General features: G+C 38.2%; 1 protein-coding gene across 4 annotated transcripts in view; it reads left to right on the forward strand.

The window, feature by feature from the left end:
* Positions 1–13,773, forward strand: part of LOC106060999 (FERM, ARHGEF and pleckstrin domain-containing protein 2-like) — a 118,433-nt gene that overhangs the window by 6,971 nt on the left and 97,689 nt on the right. The window contains exon 2 of one of the 4 annotated variants that reach the window (XM_056011786.1): positions 8,529–8,605. The exons of 2 other annotated variants lie outside the window; for them this stretch is intronic. The gene's annotated coding sequence lies outside the window, so the exon portion shown is untranslated. Of the gene's footprint in view, positions 1–6,834; positions 6,856–8,528; positions 8,606–13,773 lie in introns of those variants that run through there. One more of the 4 variants, XM_056011788.1, reaches the window with a different exon arrangement.

Consider the following 13,773-nt stretch of genomic DNA (forward strand, 5'->3'; position numbering starts at 1 on the left):
CGTTGATCTAAATCTGATCCTATAAATTAAAGACGTTAACACGATTCTGTGTTTCTAAATCTTGTCTTATAAATTATGTTCACCACTTTAACACTCAGACCACCGCGCCTTCAAATTTAGTGATACTTTTTGTGAACTCCAGTTTAGATCTAGTGTCATTTGTTGTGGAGGCTCTGGTCTCATTGGCATTCACTCTTCTCAGTATAATGCAGACTTTTGTCCAATGTGGCCCCGACTTAAGTTTTATTGCTTGCATTTTTTTTATTATCAAGGGAAATTTTGTTTCAAAATAATGCGTTGCACATAACAAAATAGAACTATGGTGATAACTTCTGATCTGATAACCCTGAACTATGGTGATAACTTCTGATCTGATAACCCTGAAGTATGGTGATAACTTCTGATCTGATAACCCTGAACTATGGTGATAACTTCTGATCTGATAACCCTGAACTATGGTGATAACTTCTTATCTGATAAGGCTGAACTATGGTGATAACTTCTGATCTGATAACCCTGAACTATGGTGATAACTTCTGATCTGATAACCCTGAACTATGGTGATAACTTCTGATCTGATAACCCTGAACTATGGTGATAGCTTCTGATCTGATAACCCTGAACTATGGTGATAACTTCTGATCTGATAACCCTGAACTATGGTGATAACTTCTGATCTGATAACCCTGAACTATGGTGATAACTTCTGATCTGATAACCCTGAACTATGGTGATAACTTCTGATCTGATAACCCTGAACTATGGTGATAGCTTCTGATCTGATAACCCTGAACTATGGTGATAACTTCTGATCTGATAACCCTGAACTATGGTGATAACTTCTTATCTGATAAGGCTGAACTATGGTGATAACTTCTGATCTGATAACCCTGAACTATGGTGATAACTTCTGATCTGATAACCCTGAACTATGGTGATAACTTCTGATCTGATAACCCTGAACTATGGTGATAACTTCTGATCTGATAACCCTGAACTATGGTGATAGCTTCTGATCTGATAACCCTGAACTATGGTGATAACTTCTGATCTGATAACCCTGAACTATGGTGATAACTTCTGATCTGATAACCCTGAACTATGGTGATAACTTCTGATCTGATAAGGCTGAACTATGGTGATAACTTCTGATCTGATAACCCTGAACTATGGTGATAACTTCTGATCTGATAACCCTGAACTATGGTGATAACTTCTGATCTGATAACCCTGAACTATGGTGATAACTTCTGATCTGATAACCCTGAACTATGGTGATAGCTTCTGATCTGATAACCCTGAACTATGGTGATAACTTCTGATCTGATAACCCTGAACTATGGTGATAACTTCTAATCTGATAACCCTGAACTATGGTGATAGCTTCTGATCTGATAACCCTGAACTATGGTGATAACTTCTGATCTGATAACCCTGAACTATGGTGATAACTTCTAATCTGATAACCCTGAACTATGGTGATAACTTCTGATCTGATAACCCTGAACTATGGTGATAGCTTCTGATCTGATAACCCTGAACTATGGTGATAACTTCTGATCTGATAACCCTGAACTATGGTGATAACTTCTGATCTGATAACCCTGAACTATGGTGATAACTTCTGATCTGATAACCCTGAACTATGGTGATAACTTCTGATCTGATAACCCTGAACTATGGTGCACAGGAAATGTACTCCTAGAACAGTCTCACTCAAACCTCACAGTTCAAACACACGCGAACGACTCATTATTTATAGATCAGCAGCTGGAGCCTGGAAGTCGGGTGACATGGTTTAAAATCAGAAATCAGACGTATTTGTCGAGGTTGATTTTAGAGGGAGAACAATGAGTTCAGAGTGTTGTTCAGAACCTGTTGATTAGAAGGACGTTGTGTGAGGGTTATCAGGCCAGTCTTAGTAAACACACGCACCTTTCCGACATCCCGTTGTTTGTCTCAGTTCTGAAATGTCGCTAGCACAAAAAGTTTATTTCACTCACCGTATGACCTTTACCCCCCCCCCCCCCTTTCAAGCTTGCTGGCACACATTTCTCGTTCTGTGAGCTGTGTGTTTCAAATAAGCGTAGTTTTACTGAACGCGTCGAGCTGGTGTTGTGGGTGGACATACACAAACGGTTTGCTCTGATGGACACGGCTAATACCTAGGGCAGTGGTGCCTGCCTGTTTTCGGCCTAGGGACCAAAGTCATTTCCGACACATTGTCAAAGTTGAGTCCAGTAGAACCAAGGATCATCGACTTAACTGTGCATTTGGAACAAACGTTTCTAGGGGCCGGTTAGCAACGCGTCATGGGTTTAACCTCGGTCTTTGTAGTTTTAGGGTAAATGCCTTGTAGGCCGTCCAATCCATCAACCTATTCTTCGCATAGATTTCGTTGTACAGTGCAGCAGTTTGCGAACGAATCTTTTGGGCTTGTCTGCTTAGCCTAGCCTTAAGTAGACACCGTGTAGGCCTACATGTAGTGGGTGTGATCACGCTTGATATGACTTGGGCACTAAAATCATTCTCTTAGTCATCGAGTACATTCTCTAGTGTTGAATACTTTTGATTTTTAGTGCTATATTGAAACCATTGGTGTTGTTGTTTTTTTTTAAGTTCTATTTAATAACAATAACTTGATAACATTATAGCCTAACCCAATCTGTAAAGTTACCATCGAGAACACGTTTGTGCCTATCTTTTAGTTATAGTAATAACTTTTGTAAGACGATATCGTTATATCGTCCTTCCCTTTACAATTCCAGAGCGTCTCAATTATTTGGGAGTGCAGGACACAAAGTTTCCATCTTGAAACAATTCGTCAACCAGACTCCCCACCAAAACATTTTGTACGACATATTTGTATGCCTACTATGGCTAAGCTAGTTCGAGATGACTGAAGGATGCCACTATGTCTAAACTTAGTCCCTTACACTTCCCTACAGCTAACTCTAGATACCTAATCATGGCAATAGCCTGAGCCCCTAATCCCTAATGCTATTACTAACTAGCCCCAAATCCGTAATGCTAGTAATAACTAGCCCCATTTCTCTTGTGCTAAGTAGCCCCAAATCCGTAATGCTAGTAATAACTAGCCCCATTTCTCTTGTGCTAAGTAGCCCAAAATTCCAAATGCTAGTAATAACTAGCCCCATTTCTCTTGTGCTAAGTAGCCCAAAATTCCAAATGCTAGTAATAACTAGCCCCATTTCTCTTGTGCTAAGTAGCCCAAAAGTCCAAATGCTAGTAATAACTAGCCCCATTTCTCTTGTGCTAAGTAGCCCAAAATTCCAAATGCTAGTAATAACTAGCCCCATTTCTCTTGTGCTAAGTAGCCCAAAATTCCAAATGCTAGTAATAACTAGCCCAGAATCGCTAACTCATGTATTTGTAATGCATTATCAAATCGCTAATACTAGTAAACACTGGCCTAATCTTACAAGTATAAAGTCTTCCACAAATCAATCTCATCTAAGGCTATACGCTTTATCTAAAATCCTCTATGCTAATGTATTTTGATATCAAAATATCACTGAACACTGACAATATAAGCCTAAATGTGTTTGCAGAGAAATGACAAAATCTATTTTTAAAAGGTTGATCGAAGCCGGACTCACTTCGTTTCCAATAGGCTAAATATGGAATATTTTGAGCACTATTAATGGAAGAAATTCGCTTTAAAAAACATTTGAACCGAATCCTTTAAAAACAGTAAGAAATCGCATCGAGTAAGTGAACCTGTTATTGGGCATTCAGTTATCATCGTGAAAACAGAACGCCGTCTACAACCGATGTGTTGATAATAGAGCAGCCCAGGTGTTTTGTTGTTTGTCTTCAAGTATAACTTTGTAGTCTAGATTCCAGACATTATTTTTCTTTTCTCCCTATACAAATTGTTCTGGTGAGCCTCTTCAATCCAGTCTTTTGAGTGCACTTTAGAAGTAAACACACTCTAGTCCCCTGTGTGTTGTTAAGCTTGGTGTTGATCTTACAGCTTCATCTACATAAACACCCATACCTCCGACAGCTCCATCAAGTCAACACCCCCCCCCCCCCCACAACATACACCATTGAAGATTTGTTTTGGTGCAACTTGTTTTTTGTGTTGACTTAATGTGAACACTTTATGTGGACCCTTGAACAGTCCTGTTCCATTGAATGGGAAGTTTGTATTGAACTGCTAGGGGACATCTCTATTCTCCATGTTGTTATTGTCAAATCAACGCCGTATCGCCAGCCTCCCCCTTCACCCCTCTCCCTCTGCCTTGATCATGAGGTTTTACTGTAGCCTATACCAGGGGTCGGCAACCCTTTGAGTCGAAAGAGCCAAAAACGACAATTTACCAAATTTTAAAGTTTTTAAAGAGCCGCCACAAATTTTTTCTTGCCAACAATAAATAGTATTCACACAATTAATTTTTAATTTAAAAAAACGAATATATTAATTCATATATACGTTTTTCCACACCAAATAAGATAATATATATGGTTTTATTTGATAATTATTTTTCTTTCGGTAACAACTAAAGCAGTTATACATTTACTTACAACACTAACTTGTACTTGAATAACAAACAATTGAGAAAATTCAATGGGAGGTAGGCTTTGCATGGTTTTAGAAAGTTTGGATACGATACAGTTGATTCATAAATTGTTTTAATTTCAAACACGACTCTAAATTTTCTTTTGTTAGTTGACTTCTTACTGTACTTTTATTTATATATGAATATAACACTTGCACGAATATGTCGATCCGAAAATACTCAGTACTTCAAATGCCAACTTCACCTCACTCTAGCATTCTGGAAGACTATCCCATGCGTTGAATATAGGCTAAGTGCCTCAACTCGAGACATTTATTTTAAAGTTGTCAAATTTGTTGCGTAATGTGCATACATTTCTGGACCTCCAAATTTTCCAACTTTTTTTTTGACTCTGTACATTTTCACTCCACAAAGCTTTACTTTTTAAATCGATCCATTGAATTTCTAGAGATCCAGTATCAATTTCAAATGGCTCAATGTGGATTTCGTTACAATTTGTGTTGAGAGGATTTATTAGGAATGCTAGAATAGTTTTGTTGAACTACTCAAATCTGTCAAGAAACTCATCTTTGATTTTTTTTTATAACTGTGCTGAAGTAATTTGTGTCAATAGTTGCACTGGTTTTATCGCGAGACTGCTTTAGACATTGAAAATGAAGTAAGTGCATATCTTCTGCAAAAAAAAAATATTTATTTTCTTCAAAATAAACTAATTCTTCTACCAAAACGTAGCCTGGTTTTTAATTTCCTTGTAGTTTTAGATTTAGCTCATTTCATTTCGCTCTTACTTCCACCATAAAGTACAATTTTTGCAACCATTTGTCGTTCTCTTATTCTGGGTGATTAATGCTTGTTTCATTGAGGAATGTATTTATTTCATTCCAGCACAAAGCAAAACGTTTCAAGCCTTCGCACTTCATTGTAAAGAAGGATGTCGGAATACTGTGTCTCCATCTCGTTAAAGTGTTCATTTAAATGAAGATAGTAGAGTGCTTTTGATAAGATGATGTTTACTATCTTGATTATCAAATTTATGACTTCAACTATTTCGGCCATAAATGTTTGGGCACAAAGCGCTTCTTCCTGTATGTGAAATGTAAGAATTCGGTGGTTTATTTGGCTCGAAGAATCGTTATTGCTCCTTAACTTTTCCTGTCATACTTCTGGCTCCATCAGTTGCTGCCTAAACGATTTTATTTAACTCGATCTTATTGTATTCAAGGCATGTCTGCACGGCATTCGCTCTATCTTCCCCTCTAGTTCCAGCAATCCTGGAAGATCTTCTTTTGGACCTTGGGAAGACATATACCAGACAAAACGGACAACTTGTGCCGTGCCTTTTAGGCCGCAAGACTAGCAAGTGATATGGCAGAAGAAAGTTGAATATCTTCCACCTGGAAATATGTTGAAGATATTTTAGCTATTCTATCTTGTACTGTTTTAGCGGATAATGGTATAGCTTTGACTTTTTTTCAAGGTTTCTGTTTTTGTTGTTTTGTTGAAATCACGAAACTGTTCTTCAGACGCACGTAGGAAGCAGTCTTTGACATACTCACCATCTGAAAATGGTTTGCCTTTTTGTGCAATTTCTATTGGTACCGCAAATCTTGCCAGATTAGCATAACTTGTAGATGTTTCTAGCTTTGAGAAGATCATTGGCTTCTAACTTATTTACTTGAAACAACAAACTATACGTCATAGCCAAAGCACGTGGTGAAGATACTGTTTCGTCTTGCGTCGAAAGCGAATTAAAACCTACATTGAAACATCCGACCATGGCGTCATTTGAGAGCTTCCGACGACTGACGACACGTGTAATGGGGGGCGGAATAAGGCTGAGAGATAGAATCGGTGCCTTTTCTTAGTTAAAAGATTCAGAACTATTTAAAAAATGTTTCGATAAAATAAATAATATTTGCGTATGTAAGGCTGAGAGATAGAATCGGTGCCTTTTCTTAGTTAAAAGATTCAGAACTATTTGAAAAATGTTTCGATAAAATAAATAATATTTGCGTATGTAACTAAAGAGCCGCAACTTCACGTCCAAAGAGCCGCATGTGGCTCGCGAGCCGCAGGTTGCCGACCCCGGGCCTATACGCGTGCTTGTTGTTTGACCTCTTTCTGCACTCGACTCATTGAGATGTGGGTGATAATGATTTAGTGCTACTACTTTATATCCTAGATATACACAGCACGTATAACGCAAACATTGAGAGATTGGAGTAATCTATGTGTGTTTAACTCTAAGGCATTCTATATGCTGTGTTATTCTAGGCTATGTCGAAGAATGATGTCCACGCTAGCCCAGGTCTGTTAATAATTATAACAGTATGGTTCATTCTCTTTGTACTTCTGTTGACTAGATTCACCCACTCGGGGGGGGGGGGCTTTTTTTTTTTTTTTTTTCAAACAAGAAATCTGGTTTTACCTAGCCTAGATCTATCACAGAAAAAAAAAAACTACCGTTGCGGTAATTTTTTTTTTCTTCAGCACGCTTCACCATTTTGAACTGGGAACCAAATCTAACTATACGCCTGGAGTTGAACCCGCGGGCCACATGCCATGTTCATAACAGATCTGCTCCATTCTCTATTTCCCACATGACTTTTAAGTTGTGTGTCCCCCCCCCCCTCCAGAAAAAGGCATTGAGCATTGAAGCTAATGTATAGAGCGCAGCGTTCCTTGATCGATAAAACATTCTCTTCTTGTTTCTTACCGAGAATGAGCTGCACGGCTCTGGGAACGTAATGGCTCTAAAGAAGAACACCGTTGGTATTAGCGAAATAAGGGGGATCGCTGGAAATAACGACAATGTGTTTTGGGGGGGGCTCTCCTCCTGCTTAAAGGGGAACAATCAAGCTTAAAGCGCAGCTGCTGGGGCGTTTGTCCATACAGATTTCCAGTTGTTTTTTTATTTATTTTTGTTTGTTTGATTTTTTTTTTAGTTAAAAAAAAACATTAATTGAAATGCTTATTTTGCTAATTGACGAGCTTTTAGAACAATGATGTTTGTTAATATTTTGAAGGGGCTCGCTCTTGCATATTGATCGATTTAGTGACATGCAAATTTCCCTATTTTAGATGCTTCTGTAATATCCTTTTTTTTTTCAGTTCCTCCTGTTAGCTTGCAAACTATTCTTAGTCTGGTAAGCGGGTATTCGAAAAAGACTATAACGATTTTAATTAGAAATTTGACAGTTTATATAGAACTTTGGGGAAGCAAACTTAATTTGTTATGCAGCGAAAACTCTGGTTTGACCGTTATAAGTTTTCAAACTATAATGCTCTTACAATTAAATTTAGGCTTATGCCATGTTACTTTGAACACTCATTTTCAGCGGGAATTACCCATCTCCACTCAAATGTTTCTTTGTAAGTTGAATACATAAATAGACGATTATGAACATTTTGCGCATCGTTTTATGTAGAAATTATTATCTGGACTGTTAGTTGATGATTGTGCAGAGCTGACTGGAAAGACTGAAGTGGTACAAGACATACATGAGGAATTCTAGACCGCCATCAGCTTCATAATGAGGAATGGATTTTTAAAACAACAGCTTCTGTGTTACTTTTTTTTGGTTCTATTACACTAGCCATCACTTGTAGGTTCTTTGTTGACCTCTCAGTCTATGGAGCTGTTTCTTTTAACTAACTCTATTGATCACATATTGGCAAGCATTTGTATTTGTTTACAAAGCCTACACAGGAGCTGACAAATTGTTGCACGTTGAGTGATATGTAGGAACGAATTTCTGAAATTTCGCTAAGCGAATTTATTCAAAGTAGACGCTACTATGTTTTTGATGATTAGTTTTAAGTTGAAACAATGCTGAAATCGGAGACTTTCAATGGTCCCATGTTTTGCACGTAACTTCAAAAGATGTTTCTGGTTTTGGCGTATCCACGTATTAATGTATTCGTGCATGTTAATAGGAGACTTCAACTCTACTAAGTCATTGGTTTTTCTTGTCGATTCAGGCAACCCTTTCCTTTGCAGTAATGATTCTTGGGAAATAGGAGCATTTGAAAGAATTTGTTCTAACACATAGAATAAGGTATGTGCCTTTAGCTATGTGTCTTTTTTTTTTCCAAACATTTTAAACAAATCTTCTAACAATTTGTCCATATTTTAAACAAATCTTCTAACAATTTGTTCACATTTTAAACACATCTCCTAACAATTTGTCCACATTTTAAACACATCTTCTAACAATTTGTCCACAAATTTTGTTTCGTTAGTTTTTTAAGACCTAGTTTTAGTCAAACTGTTTGTTTGTTTGTTGTCGTTTGTTTGTTGTTGTTTTTTTTTTGGTTGGTTGTTGTTGATTTTTCTTCACTTTTTTTTTTTTTCGTATCCTTATTCTTCATTTTCTTTGATTCCGAAACCCAATTCTCCTGCTGTTGTAACTACGTCATGAGTTCTCTTTCCATCCAGGCCTCACTCCCAGCCGACAGGTTTATGTCTTTCCACACTGCTGGGGGAGAATGTGACTTTGACGTGTCTCACTCGGAGATAGAATGAAGTTAATTTAAAAAGCTAGTTTGATTGGAATTGAAACGGGTGTAACTATTACACTGGTTTATGTTTCAAACATCTGTAACTAATTACATGTTATTATTACGAGCCATTGGTATAATCGCTATTATTGTGTATAGAAATAAGTAAAATAAAGGAAATAATGTTTTCAGGTTGTTATGGAGTGTATGTATGTGTTTCTATGGTAACGAGGACGAAAGGAAGCGTTAGTATTTGGTGGTGTGGAATGATGAAACCATGAGCTGGTCTGTCTTATTTCTTAAGAAGTCCATGCTAATACAGGAGTATTTTTTTTCAATCCAAAAAAGAGGAACTTGAAATATTGTCTGAACAAAGATACCAGAAATTCTGGTTACAAAAAGATTCATATTTTATAGTCTGTATTATGGGTCATTGTACAGAAGTTGTCGACTGCTTTCCGGTTGTTGTTGACGGCCGTTGCCTTGTAGCACCAAACTGCTGGTAGACACACTGAACCACTGTAGGCGTATTGTATCTTAACTTGTAAAACTTAAAGTAACTTGAATAACTTCTTTTGTAAACAATATTAATTACAAGATTTATTATATATTGTATATTTTATATAATATGCATTTATGTGGCATTTTCACTTAGGGGTCTTTGGGCAAGTTTTGATTATTTCAAGGGGTCCACTGGTCAAAAAAGTTTGAGAACCTCTGGAATAGATATCAAGGAGTGGACGAAGAATTAGCATGAAAGGATCGTATTAGATACATCGTCAAGTGGCGGAAGAGTCCAGGAATGTGCGCTGGAGTTGTCCTTCTTTGTATTGGTCTGTTCACAACGGCGTGACGAAAGCCATATGGCGTGTCCCCCACAGCGGCTGTTGACATTGACACTTGGTCGACTTTAATGCTCGTTTGTCGAGTTTACGGGACGTAGGCTGTGTGCATGTGTTGTTTGGCGGGTCACGTGATGTAGACTGTGTGCAGGTGTCGTTCGGCGACATGAACATGGGTAGAGCAAAAGGGGACAGTTTATTGTTTAGAAATGATGTTACTGCGCCTCGGCCACCCATGCCTCTTATGCATCTCTTTAGTTCGAAATTGGTATTTGGTGTTTAAATGGGTGGTCATTTGTGCAGGACACACTGTACCTTCATATACAGTCTTCTAATCTAAGTGGATTTTTTTTTTTTTGGCCATTCGTTTCTGTTCCATTGACACACTATCAACTATCAACCCAGTCTCCAAGCTTTCTTGTATGTATGCTGTCAAGTTTAAATGAGAAAATCCTAGTCCACTAAAATCCTCATTAGTTCCTGTCAGTTACTTATGCTCTTCTTTTTTTTTTTTTTTGCTTCACTCGTGGTCACGTGACCCTGATCCTTCGCCATCTTGTTCTACCTCGTAATGCATCGGACAAAATCCAATTCAAAACTATCTGTTCAAAATGAGGCGACATAGAGCTTTCTTGAGATATCGATGATTCATCGCACATATTTGTGTTGTTTTTCTTTTCAATTAGGGTGCCTTCAGCCATTGTTATCTGTGGTATAGAACACAAAGTTCATATATAAGACATAGTTAATCTGGACCACACAAAACCTTCTCGAAACTAGAAAGAAATTATCTAGTGTTATATCACCAGCAGGCCATGCTCAGACACCCTGTGTGGACATGTTTGAATGTTAGGCTGTCGGTAGTCGAACTGGAGTAAGTTTCAACTGTAATCAGGACAAGCAGATCGCGTGTTGAAATGACACAGCCAGTCTGATACTTTCTGTTAGTTAATCTTATCAGCCACGGGGTTGAGTTTTAAAACTTCACCCAATATCATAGCAGTGTCAAGTGTTTGTTAGTCTTTTATACATATCTGTTTCAGTAAATGTGCGTTTGTTTCCTTTACAAAGTTTTTTTTTATTCAACCCACCTGTTGTCCTAAGGCAGCGGTTCTCAACCTTTTTGGCTCGGCGACCCCCTAGTACGATTCCCCACCAGGCGGCGACCCCCAACCGTAAAATTTATTTCGTTCATAGGCGTAGGTAGAGCCTAAATATGATTTTTTTTGCTAATATTATAAAATCATAATCAAATTTTAAATGTATACATATCTGACATCCATGATGTATTTGCATAGCAAAAGCATTATCTAATTTTACTTAGTGTAAAATAAATTTCTGCTTAAATTACAAAAAAAAACAACAAACAACAACACGTTAAAACATGTGCTTGTTATAACACTTATGAAATCGTATGACAAAAAAAAATTCCAATGAAAAATAGACGAGAAACCGAAATTTCCGATGGTCTTAGGCGACCCCTGGCAAATGGCCATTCGACCCCCAAAAGGGGTCGCGACCCACAGGTTGAGAACCCCTGTCCTAAGGTTAACCATCAACTACATGATCAATTGATCAAATTAGTTTTGCTTGGTCACGGCTCCTTCAGTCATTGCCCGGTTACCCTTGACGTATCGAGGCCTGAGCCTTGCCCCACGAAGGAGTCCTTCGAATTCCCACTTTATTCCGCTGCTAATCGCGAAAAGGTCGTGACGAAGAGAGAGGTAAAAGATTCCCTGCGCCAGATTTCGTACTCATTCATTTCTACACATAATAACTAATATACGACGATTGAAGGTGCAATTAGTTGTTTATCAGAGTGTGTATGAACTGCGATTCGGTAATGTACACTTAATTAGTCAAGGCTCACAATGAGCTATATCATCATAACAATCATATTATTGTATACTTATGAATGTTAACACTATAATGATAATAATAACATTAATATATACAAGTTGCTGTATCTAGATGTTAGCCGGCCAAAATATCTTACCAGGATTACTCTTTCTTTACACGTCAGTTTTATATGAAGTTAGAATTATGGAAGCTGATAATTTGTTCTTCATAGTTTTTGATATTCATGCTGAAAATATTGAAATCTGCCTTTTTTTTTTTTACTTGCATACCAAACAGATGACCCATGGGTGGACACTTCGGGGACCGTCTGTGAGTTTGCGTGATACTGGTATCTACAATCTCTCTTTTATAACCGTATTTCTTTCGTGACTCTCATGTCCATCTTTCTTTTTACAAAGCTTGCATCAACTCACTCTTGGTGGAACTACGTACACATTATTTCTCCCACTTCCCATTCTCGGATCAAGTTGACACTTTGCACAATTATTCATAGTCGATGACAACACATGAATCAATACAACAAAATTAACCAATAAGTTAACCAATTAGGAGTAAGTAAATTGATTTTCTTTTATGTAAAAAAATAAGTAGGAAGCTAAGGGCGACTTCAAGCCTTTTGCAGAAAATTAGCTCGTTCCAAAGCATTTTGAACGATAGACTTTTTAGATTAAAAAAAAAACACACTATTTTTATATAAGTACTTGAATAGCTCAGTGGCTAACGCGTAGGCATTCTATCATGGGGACCCGAGATCTCTAGATCGAATTCATACGCGAGCAGTTTTCTTTTAAAATATGAAAAGGAGCACGAAAACGTTCCAGGTACACCCCCCCCCCAATCCCTTACCCGTCCACAACAACAAAACCGAATGAAAGTCGACTCAGAAAGACACAAGGATAGAGTCACATTTCTTATTCCATACCCTAGAACAAATTCATGCAATAGCTCCTTCTTCCCTAATGTCATTAGAGAATGGAATGGAATGGGTTGCCCGAATCAGCCAGAAAAACCAACGATTTGGCAGAGTTAAAGTCATTGATTAACATGCATGACCAGATTGACACATGAAATGCGCAGGACGTAATTATCTTCTTTTTCGAAGTAACGTCTGTATTATATAAAATAAGATCATAGCGCACTGAGCCATGTATAAGCATGGAATTTCGCTAAACAAAAGCTAGTAATAAAATATTTCCAATCGCACAAACGTAGTATTGTTAGTTTAGATCTATTAAACATTATCTGCATAATGGATTTAAAATTCACCCTCACCTATCTCTTAGTCTGTTGAACCGTTGGGGCACCATACGTGATCTGAAGACCGTCTTTCTCCATTCCTGTGTCTTTTTACCATGACAAGCCTATGCAATTTCAATCAATATAATGTTTAAAAAAAAATAAATATTTATTTTAATTTTAATTGTTAGATCTTTCTGGCTTTCTTTTCTTTCCCTATTTTGTTTGTGCTCAAGATAAAAGTACTGCTGCTAGTTAGCAAAACATTGACTTAGGGTCTAACAGTTTTTGGATTATTTCATATGATAAATGCTGGGTATATTATACATGTTTATTGCGAATGCGGGTGTGCTACGGTAGTGAAATTCCACTAGACAATGTGTATGTGAGGTAGTGTGTGTATGTGTGCTCTAAACTTTTAACTCATACAAGCCTCGCTGATTAGACCTAATGAGCAGCCTCTGTGCGGTGGTGACAAGAATCTTCTGTGTGGGCTGGAAGTCATGTACAACCCCTTCTCACTAGGCTTCACTAGGTGTGGGGCTTCGTCATGGCAAGGGGGCTTCGTCGTGGCAAGGGGGCTTCGTCATGGCAAGGGGGCTTCGTCGTGGCAAGGGGGCTTCGTCATGGCAAGGGGGCTTCGTCATGTCGTGGCAAGGGGGCTTCGTCATGGCAAGGGGGCTTCGTCGTGGCAAGGGGGCTTCGTCATGGCAAGGGGGCTTCGTCATGGCAAGGGGGCTTCGTCATGGCAAGGGGGCTTCGTCATGGCAAGGGGGCTTCGTCGTGGC

The sequence above is a fragment of the Biomphalaria glabrata genome, chromosome 15 (assembly GCF_947242115.1).
Source record: "Biomphalaria glabrata chromosome 15, xgBioGlab47.1, whole genome shotgun sequence".
In the NCBI taxonomy this organism is placed as follows: domain Eukaryota; kingdom Metazoa; phylum Mollusca; class Gastropoda; family Planorbidae; genus Biomphalaria; species Biomphalaria glabrata.